This window comes from Micromys minutus (genome assembly GCF_963924665.1).
Source record: "Micromys minutus genome assembly, chromosome: 18".
NCBI classification, from domain to species: Eukaryota; Metazoa; Chordata; class Mammalia; order Rodentia; family Muridae; genus Micromys; species Micromys minutus.
In genome coordinates, this window is record NC_137953.1 from 7,512,455 (window position 1) to 7,526,943 (window position 14,489).

The following is a 14,489-nucleotide window of genomic DNA, read 5'->3' on the forward strand; positions in this document are numbered from 1 at the left end:
TCGGAATTTTTTTTCCAGCCTTTTACTCTAAGGTAGTGTCTGTCTTTGTCTCTGAAATGATTTTCCTGTATGCAGCAAAATGTTGGGTCCTGTTTATGTATCCACTACGATAGGCTATGTCTTTTTGTTGGAGAATTCAGTCCATTGATTTTTAAGGGATTTAAGGAACAGTGATTGTTGTTTCCTGCTATTTTTGTTGCTAGAGGTAGAATTGTGTTTCTATGTCTTTCTTCTTTTGGTTTTCTTGCATAATTATTTTCTTGCTTTTTCTAGGGTGTAGTTTCCATCCTTGTGTTGGATTTTCTATCTATTATCCTTTGTAGGGCTGAATTTGTGGTCAGATATTGTGTAAATTTGGTTTTGTCCTGGAATAAAGTGGTCTCTCCATCTATGGTAATTGAGAATTTTGCTGGATATAGTAATCTGGTCTGGCATTTGTGTTGTCTTGGGGTATGTATGATGTCTATCTAGGATCTTCTAGCTTTCATAATCTGTTCAGAAATCTGATGTAATTCTGATTGGTCTGCCTTTAAATGTTACATGTTACTTTTCCCTTACTGCTTTTAGTATTCTTTCTTGTTTTGAACACTTGGTAGTTTGACTATTACTTGTTGGGAAGAATTTCTTTTCTGGTTCAATCTATTTGGAGTTCTGTAGGCTTCCTGTATGTTCATGGTCACCAATTTCTTAATGGAAGGCACATTTTCTTCTATTCTTTTATTAAAGATATTTACTGTACCTTTTAGTTGATATTATGTGTCCTCTTATACACCTATTATTCTTCTCATTGTGTCCTGGATCTCCTGGACATTTTGGGTTAAGAGCTTTTTGATTTTTCACTTTCTCTGACTGTTTTGTGTAACTTTCTATGTTATCTTCTGCCCCTGAGATTCTCTTTTCCATCTCTTGTAGTCTGTTGATGATGCTTGCATCTATGACTCCTGGTTTATTTCTTAGGTTTTCTATCTTCAGGCTTGTCTCTTTTTTGTGATTTACTGTTTCTATTTTCACTTTCAATTCCTTCACCTGTTTGCTCATGCTTTTCTGTAGTTCTTTGAGTTGTTTTTCCTGGTTCTCCTGTAATTGTTTAAGGGAGGCATTCATGTGCTTCTCAAAGATACCCATCATTACCATGAAGTATGATTTTTAAGTCTAAATATTGTCATGCTAGAGTGTCGGAAAATCCATTATTTGCCATGTTGGGACCACTGGATTCTGATGTTGCCAGGCTGTCTTGGTTTCCATTTCTTGGGTTCTTGTGCTTTCCTCTTGCTATCTTGTTGCCAGTGATTGTAGGTGACCTTTTTATTTCTAACTGGTGCTTGTCTCTTCTGAGTCTGCAGGCTCCTTGGCTCAGGAGGGAGATTGTTCCTGGGTATTTTCCTCTTTGTGGGCAGTCAATAAGTTCTAATGGTATTGACTCAGTTCTGTCTTAGTGGGCTCAGGTGTGAGAGCACTTGAGAGGCTGTTCTGGGAACACAGCCCTCTGCCCACAGGTCCTGAGTCCTAATAGCAAGACATGGCACTTTTTCTAAATAAAAAGGACCCTTTTCCAGAGAGCACCAGCTCCCTGCGCTCCCGAGAACTCCAATTGTGATGTCCCCAGGCCTGCACCTCAGTCTTGCCCTTGGTCCAGGAGTATAAGCATTTTTGCAGATGAACTGGGAGTTCAGTTTCCTGCGGGTAGATCCTGAGTCCTGGTGTTGGGAATCTGGCCCTCACTGTGGGCCAGAAAGGACCCTTTACCAGAAAGCAACGTGCTCCCTATGCCCCAAAAACTCTTGGTTTTACCTCCCTGGGACTATGCCTCCATCTCACCTTTGGTCCAAAAAGGGCCTCGGCTCGGCCTTCCGCATGCAGGTACTGAATCCTGAGTCCCGATGACAGCAACTCTGTCCTCTCTGTGTGCACTAAAGGACCCTTTTCCAGAGAGCACTGTGCTCCCTGAGTTCTGAGAACCCCCAGTGTGACTTCCCTGTGCCTGTGCCTCAGGCTCACCCTCGGTCCAGAAAGCACCAGTGCAGCTGATTTGGGAGCTCAGGCTCCTGCAGGCAGATCCTGAGTCCCGTTCCTGTATTATTGTTGATGGGAAAACAAATAACCTATTTCTGGTTTCAAGGTTTTGATGATGTCATAAAAACAACCAGTCTTCAGGAAGATTTATTGTGTAGTTTTATTGTTGGAGATTTACTTATAGGATAAATAAAATAGTTAACTATATGCATATTAATATATACACTTAGATATTTAAATTTACTTGATATCAAATCATTACAATTTCCTTCCAAGTAGTCTTAAGAAGTTTGTAGATGAATATTTGTGATTGTACAAAAATAAATATCCATCCAATGATCTGTAAATAACTTCAAAAATAGATTAACATCCTAACATTTAAGTAGAATTAAGATTGATATAAAAGGGGAAAAATGTTTTCTAGGTTTTCTTATAGAAAAAGTGCTTTGTAGATGAACATTGTCTAACATGTTCCTCTTCCCGATTTATAGCTAGATTTACATTCACTGTACATTGTGTATGTTTATCCTTTCCACAGGGGTTTATTTTTAAATTTCTGAAATACTAGTCCACGTGTGGTGACCTTTTTCACGGACTATGCAAAACTCTAGACAACATTTCACTTAAAAGTGAGATAATCTGTTAGACGCTAGAGAAAACAAGATAGATCTATTGGACGTTGAAAATTTTGTAGAGAAACAGACCATCTGTTATGTTCAGGAAAATCAGAAGTTATGCACAGAAAGAAATAACATCTTCATGTATTAGAGACAATATACCTTTTTGGGAGAAAAATAATCTTTTGTTCAGTTTTTGTCAATTTGATACAGAGACAGAATTCACATTAAAAAAAAGGAATCTCAATTGAGGAATTGGTGTCATCAGACTGGCCAATAAACAAGTGTCTTTAGGTATATTCATAATTGATTATTAATCTGATAGTGCCAATCCTAGACATGAGTTCATGGGTAGTATAAGAAAGCAGGATGACCAAGTTAAGGAAAGTAATGAAATAACACATGTTTCTTTATGGATTTCCTCCAATTACTGCCTTGGTTTTTCTCAAAGAGATTTGTGAGTTGGAAGTGTGGGATGAAATAAACTTCTTTGCCAGGTTGCTTTTTGACCAGAGTTTTTGACACAATAGAAAGATAAACCTAAATCACAATGGGAAAGCCAATTGGTGACCAAAATATTATGGATTCTGGGTGCAAATGATGGTTTTAATTTACTGATTCTTTTTACCAAGTGAAGCTAATAGTACCATAATAGGTTACAACTAATTGATTTGCTTGCCATAAGGGTCCTGTGGAAATCCCCCAACAACTATGGCTAATGCAAGACTACATGTTGCTCTCCACAAACATCAAAACAAGCAAGGATCCATTGTTAATGATAAAAAGTACATGGCTCATTGAATGGGGGATACATTGAGCTGGTGTCTACATGGATCGTTCTTGTTTATGGACTAACATCTTTGGCCTAAGATGAGTCTCAGGAGACTGCCAAAAAGAAATATAAACACAAATTCAACCACAAACCTTTTGATCTGGAATGGTGTCCTACCTTCAGCATATGCTAAAGCAACACTGGCAAAAAGCTTGTGGAAATAACCAACATATATCCAGCTTGACTTCAGACCCATTCTAGATGATGAAAGCCATAGAAAAAGCTGCATGGGTGACCAAAAATAACAAGGTCTAAAACTGAAATAAGAAGTAGACATGTATGTCCACACGTAACCCAGAAAACCCTCCAATATAAAACTAATGTCAAATTAAAATTTACTGTTGTGTAAAAGAGTTTTACTAGAGAAACAAACTACTCTTAAGGGTAGGCGACATGCCCAGAAGTAGATGGCAAACATAAAATGAACTGAATGGTTCTCTGAAGTTTATTTGTGTCACATTATCATGCCAGGACTTTTTCCTTCTCTATTTTGTTTCTATATTTATTGCATTGTTATGTATACATACATGTGTATAAATAAATACATTCATATGTGTATAATACATATATTGTATATAATATGTATTGTTTATTATTTCTCTCTCTCTTTCTCTTCTACAGGTATTTGTAAACATATTATTACTCCCAGTTTTGTATTTTTATGAGATGAGTTGGGCTCTGAGTATATATCTGTGTTCTGTACCCTTACTTGGGCTCTTTTTCTTCTGTTAGGTTTGTCCTATTCTAATATCTTTTTTTATTATTTAAAGTGATATTGTGTTATACTAATTGCCATCGTCCTTTTTTAAGCATGTTTGTTTTCCAATGGGAGACAGAAAGATAGTGGATCTCTTTGGGAGCAAGACTAGAGAGGAACTTGGAGGAGTGGAGTGAGGAGAAAATATAATTAGAATGTTCTATATGAGAAAAATAAATTTTTCATAAAAATAAAGAAAAGATGTGCGGATGATATCTGTGGTTTTATTTTAATAATATCGACATAAGCCAAAGGAGATTCATTAGAAAGAAAATCCAAAAAAAAAAAAAAAAAAAAAAAAAAAAAACTTGTCTTAGGTTCATCCATCCTGTGTGTATTATGTGGGGTGTATGTGGTTATGGGTATGACTGTGTGCTTGACTTCCCTGTTGCTACAGCCCCTGTAGATATCTGGATCTACCTGCATCACTTACTGCCAACACTAACCCCTCATTGGCTGCCTGTCCTACCTATTTACCCTCTGGTATCAAAGCTGATCTTTAGCAGTGATTGCTTTGGTACCTGTGCTAATGATGTTCTTTTCTCCTTTTTGTCCCTCAATTTTATTGGATATGCTCTGTATTTACATTTCAAACTTTATACCCTTGCCTCCCACTCCCCCTCAACTTGCTTCCATGTAGGTGCTCCCTCTCCCAGTCACCCTTTCCACCTCAGTGCCTTGCCTGGTTGATGATGTTGTTCTTCCCACAAGGTTGCAAACCTTTCAGCTCCTTCACTCCTTTATCTAGCTTTCATTGGGGTTCCTTGTGTTCAGTCTGATGGTTAGCTGCTAGCATCCTCATCTGTATCTATATGACTCTGGGAGTGCCTCTGAAAAGACATCTTTATCTGGTTCCTTGCTAGTAAGCACTCCTTGGCACCAGCAATGGTGCTTGGGTTTGGTGGCTGCATATGGGGTCCTTCTCCAAATGAAGTGTTTCTATTGATCTTTTCTTCAATCCCTGCTCCTCTATTTGACCTTGTATTTCTTCCCCTGAGTGTTTTGTTATCCCTTCTAGGAAGGACTAAGGCATCCACATTCTGATCTTCCTTCTTTTTGAGCTTCATAAGTTCTGTGGATGGTGGATGATTTCTTTGGTATTCTGAGCTTTTTGGACTAGTATCTGCTTATAAGTGAGTACAAATCAAAAGTGGTTTTTTTTTTTTTTTTGTGACTGGGTTACCTCACTCAGGATGATAGCTTTGAGTTTCATCCATTTACCTAGGAATTTTGTGAACATATTTTTCTTTTTTCCTTATAACTTTATTTTAAAAAATTAGAGATACATGTGCAGATTATTAAAAGTATTTTAGCATAAAACTATATGAATATATTTTTGTCAGTATTTGATTTTTTTAAAGGTTTGATAGTATGCATTGAAATCTTACTATTTACCATGATCATAAAGTGTATGTAATATAAAATGGAACATGGAAAGAGTCAAAGTTTTCTTGGTTTGTAAAGTTTTAACATAATGATTTTAAAATAACCAAAATTGTTTTTAATAGCTAAGTAGTACTCCATTGTGTATATGTACCACAATTTCTGTATCCATTCCTCTGTTGAAAGACATCTGACTTTTCAAAAATGTGTTTACTGTGCCAATTTTTCAAGATAAATTTTACTTTCTATTAATCTAGTATACTTAATTTTATGTTGAGGTCTTTGAATGATTTGGATTTGAGTGTTGTTCAGGATGGTAAGTGTGGATCTATGTAGATACCTCTACATGCAACCATCTAATTTGTTAGGCACTATTTCTTGAAAATGTAGCATTTTGTCTGGCTTCTTAAAACAAAACAAAATAACAACAAAAACAAAAGAAAACAACAAACAAGAATCCAAAAGACTCTGAAAATAAATTTGGATCTTTAATTTGATTCCATTGGTCTATGTGTCTCTTTTGGGGCTAATGCCATACTATTTTAGAATTCAGGAACAGTGATCCCTCCAGCAGTTCCTTTATTATAAGAGATTGGCTTGTTTTATTTTGTTTGTTTAGTGGTGGTTGTTCTGGTAGTGGTAGTGGTGGTGATGGCCGTGGTGTGTGTGTGTGTGTGTGTGTGTGTGTGTGTGTGTGTGTGTGAGAGAGAGAGAGAGAGAGAGAGAGAGAGAGAGAGAGAGAGAGAGAGAGAGAGAGAGAGAGAGAGTTTCTATTATGCTTAATATTTTCCTTCTGAGTTCTGTTGCCAAGGATCTGCCTTATCTTGCATCTGTGAGAAAGGATGTCTGCGAGCTACAAAACAAGGACTTGACTAAAGACATTATTATACACTCCCAAAGCAACCATCAACACTCATGGAGGCTTATACCCTGCTGGCTCAGTTCCATGCATGAGAACCAAGTCATTGCATCTCTTACATGGCTTAACAGGATTTGGCAATCTGGGAAGAATTGTGTTTGAATTTTAAAAGGGATTGGATTGAATCTATAGATTGCTTTTGGCTGAATGGCCATTTTTATTATGTTAATTCTATTGATCTGTGGATATGGGAGATCTTTCTGTCTTCTGATATCTTTTTCAATGTCTTACTTCAATACTTCAAAGTTTGGTTAGAGTTACCCAATACATTTTTTTTTTTTCAATTCGAGGCTATTGTTTGGTTGCCCTGTTTTTTTCTCAATCCACTTGTCCTTTTACATAGGAGAGATACTGACTTTTGAGAGGTAAATTTTTATCTAGATATTATATTAACAATGTTTAGCAGCTGCAGGAATTTCCCTCAAAATTTTGAATAGTCATTAATGTATAGTATCCTAACATCTGAAAAAAAAGATAATTTGATTTCTTTCATTTCAATTTGTATCAAGTAGATTGTCTTTATTTGATTTATTAATCTATTTAAGATTAAAACAATTTATTGAATAGGTATACACAAATAGGACAACTATATCATATTCTAGACTTTAGCGAATTACATTTGATTTTCTGTTCATTTTAGTTAATAGGTTTGGGGAAACCTGGCTTTATTATATTGTGATATGTTTATTGTTTCTCTAACGTGTCTAAAACTTTTATCAGTGTGGACAGTTAGATTTTGTCAAAGGGCTTTTCTTTCTCTATTTTTTAAGATGAACAAGTGTGTTTTCTTTGAGTGATTACATCAACTGACTTATGTATGTTGAACAATTTCTGCATCTCTTAGATCAAGCTTATTTTGATCATGAATAATATCCCTTAGGGGTTCTTGGATTCAATTAGAAAGTATTTTGTTGAAAAAAAATTGTATCTATATCCATAAAGTAAATTTATCTGTAATTATATTTTAAAATGGATTTATATGTGTTTTGAGTAGTAGGGAAACTCTGGCCTTGTAAAATGAACTTGGTAGTAATTTTTTTGTTTCCACTTTGTGAATATCCTGATGATTACTGGAATTAAATATTCTTCAAAATTCTGGTAAAATTCTGCACTAAAATTATCTGGTGGTGAGATTATTTGGGAGGTGTGATGGAGACCTTCAAATATGCATTATATTTCGATAGACATTATGAGTCTGTTGAAAGTGTTTAATTGATCTTTATTTAACTTTGATAAGTTGTATGTTTTGAGAAAATTATTCATTTATTTCAGGTTTTCCAATGTGATGAAATATAATCTTTTTATTGTATATTTTCTGTATTAACATTTCAGATGTTATCCCCTTTCCTCCAATTCCCTCCTTCTCCCCCTTTCATTGCCTTAATGAAAATTGGTCTGAAGTTCTTTTTCTTTGCACGGTCTTTGTGTGGTTCATGAATGAGCATAAATATAGATTCAAAGAATGAGTTGGGTAGTGTTTCCTCTTTCTGTTTTGTGGAATAGTTTCGAGTATTTGTAAAGAAAAGATGACAGGGCACCAATGAAAGGAAAAGTCACTAAAAGGAAAAGTCACGGGACACTAATGTTGTGAAAAGATGGATCCCAATAGGATTGGTATTAGGTCTTCTATGAAGATCTGATAGAAGTTGTGCTAAACCCATCTGGTCCTTGACTTTTTGATTGGGTGACTTTTGATCACTGATTCTATTTCTTTAAGAGTTGTGAGGCTATTTAGATGGTTAATATGAACTTGATTTAACTCTGGTACCTTGTAACTGTCTAGAAAATTCCATTTACTCTAGATTTTCTAGTCTTTTGTAGTAAAATCTGGTGACTTCTTGATTTTCTTCAGTTTCTGTTGTTATATCTTTCTTTTTATTTATGATTTTGTTAATTTGGATACACTCTATGTGACTTCTAGTTAGTCTGGCTAATGGTTTATCAATCTTGTTGAGTTTTTTCAAAGATACAGTTCTTGGTTTTGTTAATTCTTTGTATAGTTCATTTCAGCTCTGAATTTGGTTATTTCCTGCAGTCTCCTCATCTTGGGTATATCTCTCTTGGGTGTATCTGCTCCTTTTTTGTTCTAGAACTTTCAGGTATGCTGTCAGTCTGTTAGTGTATATTTTCTCCCATTTTATTTTTTATTTTTTATTTTTGGACATGCTCAGAACTATAATTTTTTTTAGCATTGCTTTTATTGTGTCTGATAACTTTGGGTATGTCAAAAACCTTCGTTTTGCTTAAATACTAAGAAGTCTTTGAATTCTTTACTTATTTTTTCTTTCACCAAGCTATCATTGAGTAGATCATTGTTTAGCTTCCATGTATATATAGTCTTTTTTGTTGTTTTTATTTATATTGAGGACCAGCCTTAGTCCTTGGTGATCTGATAAGATGTACAGGATTAGGTCAGTGTTCTTGTATTTGTTAAGGACTATTTTATGACTGACTTTATGGCCAATCTTGGAGAAGATGCCATGAGTTTCTGAGAAGAAGGTATATTTTTTTGTTTTAGGATGAAATATATTAATGTCTGTAAAATCTATTTGGTTCATAACTTCGGTTAATTTCACTGTGTCTCTGTTCAGTTCCTCCATTCATGATCTGTCCATTGATGAGAGTGGGGTGTTAAATTCTCCCACTATTATTGTATACTGTGCAATATGTGCTTTGAGCTTTAGTAGAGTTTCTTTTATGAATGTGGGTGCCCTTATATTTAGATTGTAGATGTTCAGCATAGAAAGTTCATCTTAATAGATTTTACCTTTGTTGAGTAAAAAGTGTTCTTGCTTATCTTTGTTTATGACTTTCCATTGAAAATCTAGTTTATTTGTTATTAGGATGGCTACTTCAGTCTTTTTCTTGGCGTCATTTACTTGAAAATTTTTTTCAAAGTTTTACTCCGAGGTAGGCCAGGTCTGTATTGCTGAGATAAGTTTCCTGTATGCAGCAAAATGCTGGGTTCTATTTATGTATCCAGTCTTACAGTCTTATGATTTGTTTTTTAAATTAAGGAATTGATTTCATTGATGTTAAGAAATATAAAGGAAAAATGATTGTTGTTTTCTATTATTTTTGTTGTTAGATGTAGAATTATGTTTGTGTGCCTTTCTTCTTTTGGTTTTGTTGCAAGAGGATTATTTTCTTGCTTTTCTTAGGGTGTAGTTTCCTCCCTTGTGTTGGAGTTTCCCATCTATCATCCCTTTTAGGGCTGAATATTTTGACAGATATTGTGAAAATTTGGTCTTGTCCTAGAATGTCTTGGTTTTTCCATCCATAGCAACTTCAAGTTTAGTGTATGTAGTAACCTTTGCTGGCATCTTAGGGTATGCAGGATGTCTGTAAAGTATCTTCTAACTTTCATAGTTTCTGTTGAAAATTCTGGCGTAATTCTGATTGGTCTTCCTTTATATGTTACTTGTCCTTTTCACAATACTGCTGTCAATATACTTTCTTTGTTTTTAACATTTTGTGTTTTGACTATTATGTGTTGAAGGAAGTTTTTTCTGGTCCAATCTATTTGGAGTTCTGTAGACTTCTTTTGTATTCATGGTTATCTCTTTCTTTAGGTTAGGGAAGTTTTCTTCTAAACTTTTGTTGAAGATATGTACTGGGCCTTTGAGTTGGTAGTCTTTACTCTCTTCTACACTCACTATCCTCCCTAAGTTTTGTCTTCTCATTGTGTCCTGGATTTCCTGGGTGATTTGGGTTAGGAGCTTTTTAATTTTTACATTTTCTCTGACTGTTGTGTCAATGCTTTTTTTTTTTTTGTTTTTTTCTGCCCCTAAAATTCTCTCTTCCATCTCTTGTATTAAATTGGTTATCATTGTGTCTATTAATGTACTGACCTCTTTCTTAGGTTTTCTATCTCTTGAGTTGTCTCTCTTTGTGTTTTCTTTATTGTTTCCATTTCCATTTTTAGATTCTGGATGGTTTTATTCAATCCCTTCATCACTTTGCTTGTGTTTCCCTGTTTTTCTAAGGGCTTATACTTATTTTTCTGTGTTGACCTGTATTTCTTTAAGGGTTAGGGTTATTCACATGCTTTATGAGTCCCTCTATCATCAGCAAGAGGCACAATTTTAAGTCTAAATTTTGTTTTTCTTGTTTGTTCAGATATACACTACTTGCTGTGGTGGAAAAGCTGGGTTCTGAGCTTGCCAGGTTGTCTTGGTTTTAGTTGCTTAGATTTTTGTGCTTGCTTCTTGCCATCTTCTTATCTTTGACGTTAGTTGATCTTGTTTTCTTTGAAAGAGTTTATCTTTTCTGTGAATCTGTGGACTCCAGAGAGAGATTGGTCCTGGGTGTTCAGCACTCTGTCATCAGGCTGTGAGTCCTGATGGTGATGAGCCGGCTGTAGTTCTAGGTGCAAATTGAGGCCTGAAGGGCTCAGGCCCTAAGAGTAGGGTAATTCCAGTCCCCCTAGAGTTCCTGAAGAACTCTCTCCATATAATCAGTGGAGAGAGTGTGTGGGGCTCACCTCTGGGCTCAGGAGGGAGAGGCTCCTGTGTCTCTTCTGAATGCTCAGCTCTCAGTGGGCAGTCTGTGAGGCCTGCTGGCAGTGTGCCTGCTCTGCATGTGGCTCTGAGCCCAGGTCAAGGCTTGGCCAGTCTGATCCCAGGCTTCACATTGAACCCTGAGCTCTCAGAGATCCTGGAAGTTTCTTTTCAGATAATCAGTGGAGAGAGAGTGTGGTCTCACCTGTGGGCTCACTAGGAAAAGTGCTCCTGAACTTCTTCTGGGTGCTCAGTTCTCTGGGTGCAGGCTATGAATCCTCATAGTAATGTGTGTGTTCTGGCTGGGTCCAGTATAGTTTTTTTTTTTAATACATTCTTCTTATTCTCTGTAATTATTTGGTATCTGTGCTTATACCCTCTTTTTCTATGTCTAATTTTGTCAATTTGGACCTTATACCTCTAGCTTGTAGTTAATTTGCATAAGAGTCTGTCAATCTTTTTGATTCTCTCAAAGAATGAACTCTCTATTTCATTGACTTATTTTTGTTTCTATTTTATTGATTTCAGCAGTTAATTTGATTATTTCTTTCCCACTATACTTTTATATGTGTATGCTATTAAGTATTAAGTTATTAGTATGAGACATCTTCAATATTTGTTATGTAGCCACTTAATGTTACAAATTTGTTACTTAGAACAGCCTCATTGTAAACCATGATTTTCCTTATTTCCCCAGTTCTAGAAAATTTTCGATTTATTTTTAAATTTTTCCTCTACTGATTTTTTTTTTTAATTTGGTTGTGAGATGTTCAGTTTCCTTGAATTTTTTAGCTTTCTGTTGCTTATGATGATAATTTTCATCTTAAACTTATGTTATTCAGATCATATATAGGGTTTTATTTTAATATTTTTCAATCTGTTGGAAATTGCTTTGTGTCAATTTTGTAGTCAATTTTTGAAAAATGTCCACAGAGGGCTGGGATGGAGTTATATACTTTTATGTTTGGTGAAATGTTTTATAAATATCTGTTAAGTGCATACAATCTGCTGGCTCCAGCATTTTTCTGTTTGGTTTTGTCTGGATGACCCAATCTTTGGTGAAAGTGGGATATGGAAGAAAAAGGTGAACATGACGAATGTGTGAGGGTCAATATATTATTTATACTGTACCAGTGTTTCTTTGTGTTTTGAACATAGTTGTCAAAAATAGAAAGGCCAACTTGGTGGGTATTTTTTTCATTTTTTGATGAGTATGTCATGCCTTTCCTTATCTCTTTTGATTAGTTTCTGTTTGAACTCTATATTCTCAGATATTACAATAGCTACAGCACCTTGCTTCTTAGGTCTATATCTTTTCTCAACTCTATATCCTGAGGTGATGCTTATCCTTGATGTTAGGGACTTTTTTTTTTTTTTTTTTTTTTTTTTTTGATGACATAGAGAATGAACTTATTTTTTTAAATCTATTCTCTTAGTGTGTGTGTTTTTTGGGGGGATTTTAGAACATTAATTAATATTGAAAAATATCATTGTGACTTTTTATTTGATATTATTGAAGTACATCAATGAGCAGTGTTATTTGAGCCCTGTTACTTTATTGTTGTTCTTATTTTGGTGATAGTTGTGGTGTTTGAGTCTCTTTCTATCTGTCTCTCTATCTCTCCGTCTCTCTGTCTCTCTGTCTCTGTCTCTGTCTCTCTCTCAATCGCTCTCTCTCTCTCTCTCTCTCTGTGTGTGTGTGTGTGTGTGTGTTTTCTTTTTTTAAAATTTGTTCATCTTAGATTATTTACTCCTTGTGGTTTCTAGGATGTGATCAACTTACCTAGGTAAGATTTTTTCTTTCATGCACTTCCCATAGGATATGATTTGTAGATAAAGATCTCTGTTATTTGGTTTTATTATGAAACATCTTATTTTCTCCTCTATTGTTACTCCACATTTTGCTGGGAATCACAGTCAGGGCTGTCTTCTGTTGTCTTTGAATGCCTACAGATCAATTCTATAGGCCGTTCTGCATTGAGCATTACAGTGTTATTCTAATACATCCACCTTTAAATCTTACTGGAGTTTTATCCCTGAAAGCTTTAACATTATGTCTTTGTTCTGCAGGTTTAGGGTTTTCATTATTATCTACTAAGGGTACTTTCCTTTTGGATCCAAACCATTTGGTGTTTTGTGTACTTCCTGTACCTTAATAAACATTTAATTTAAGGTGAGAAATTTTCTATGATTTTGATGAAAATATGTTTTTGCTTTTGTTCTGATTCTTTCTCTACTCATTTTATTTTTAGATTTACTCTTTTTGTAGTATCCTATATTTCGTTGATGTTTTGTCTAGGAAATTTTAGATTTAACATTTTTTTGACCAACATATCTATTTCTTGTCTTCTTTCTGACATCCCCTCTGCCATATGTTGTGTTCCATTTGTGAGATTTGCCTAGAAATTTCCTGTTGGAGTGCCTAAATACTTTTACTTAGGTTTTCTTTCTTTTTGGGAAAAAATCTTTATTGATTCTATTTTTATTTTCAAAACTCGAACAGTTACATTTTCCTTCCACTCTTTCTATTTTTATAGGTGTTTAAGGGCTTTATTCATTTAAGTTATTGTTTTTGTCTTCAACTATGTTAAAATACTCAGTACCTGATACGGTAGGATTACTGGCCTATTGAGGACGCATATTATCCTGACTGTTATCAGTTTTTAGCCTCCTATTTTAAAATATTTTATTTTAATAAATATCTTATTTCTGTGTGCCGATATCTAGTCTTGCCTTTGTTGAGTGGGTATTTTATTTCTTGGTTTCTGTTGTCCTCTCTGGTTCTTAGGTGAGTGTAATAGTTGTGTATTGTCTGGTACAAATATTTTCTGGGATTCAGATAGGGGTAGGCACAGGGTGTTCCACATAGGATGTCTTTCTAGATATTAAAAGCGGACACAGGAATAACTGTTGGCTAATTTCAGAGGCTAATGGCGTCTAAAAGAAGGAGAAAGAAAGGGTGTTACTTAGAATCTGTTTAGGCCCCTGGGAATGAGAGCAGAGGGTAATGGAGGCAGCAATAGATTGTCTGGTAAAACAGAGCTGGGTATTGAACTTTGGGTTGGCTCTGGAGAAGCAGAAATAATGGTGAAGGCTTACAGTTAGCCTTCTTGCTTTGTTGGTCCTAATAGCCTGAGGGTTTCAGGGAATCCTTGGAGTTACCCATCCAGATAAAGCAATGAATGGAAAGAAGGAAGTTTGGAGGGGATAAGAGTCACTGGAGGAAGAGAGAGAGAGAGAGAGAGAGAGAGAGAGAGAGAGAGAGAGAGAGAGAGAGAGAGAGAGAGAGAAGGCAAGAAGATCTGAGGTGGAACACTACGAGGAGGTATTGAGAACTACATGAAGACGGGATGGTGTAAATTAGGTATCTAGCTGAGAGACTCACACAGCCAAAGCAGCCAAAGGCCAACAGATTTAAAATATATTGAAGTCTCTGTGTTCTCTAATAAACCTTAATTGTAGTCTAGGA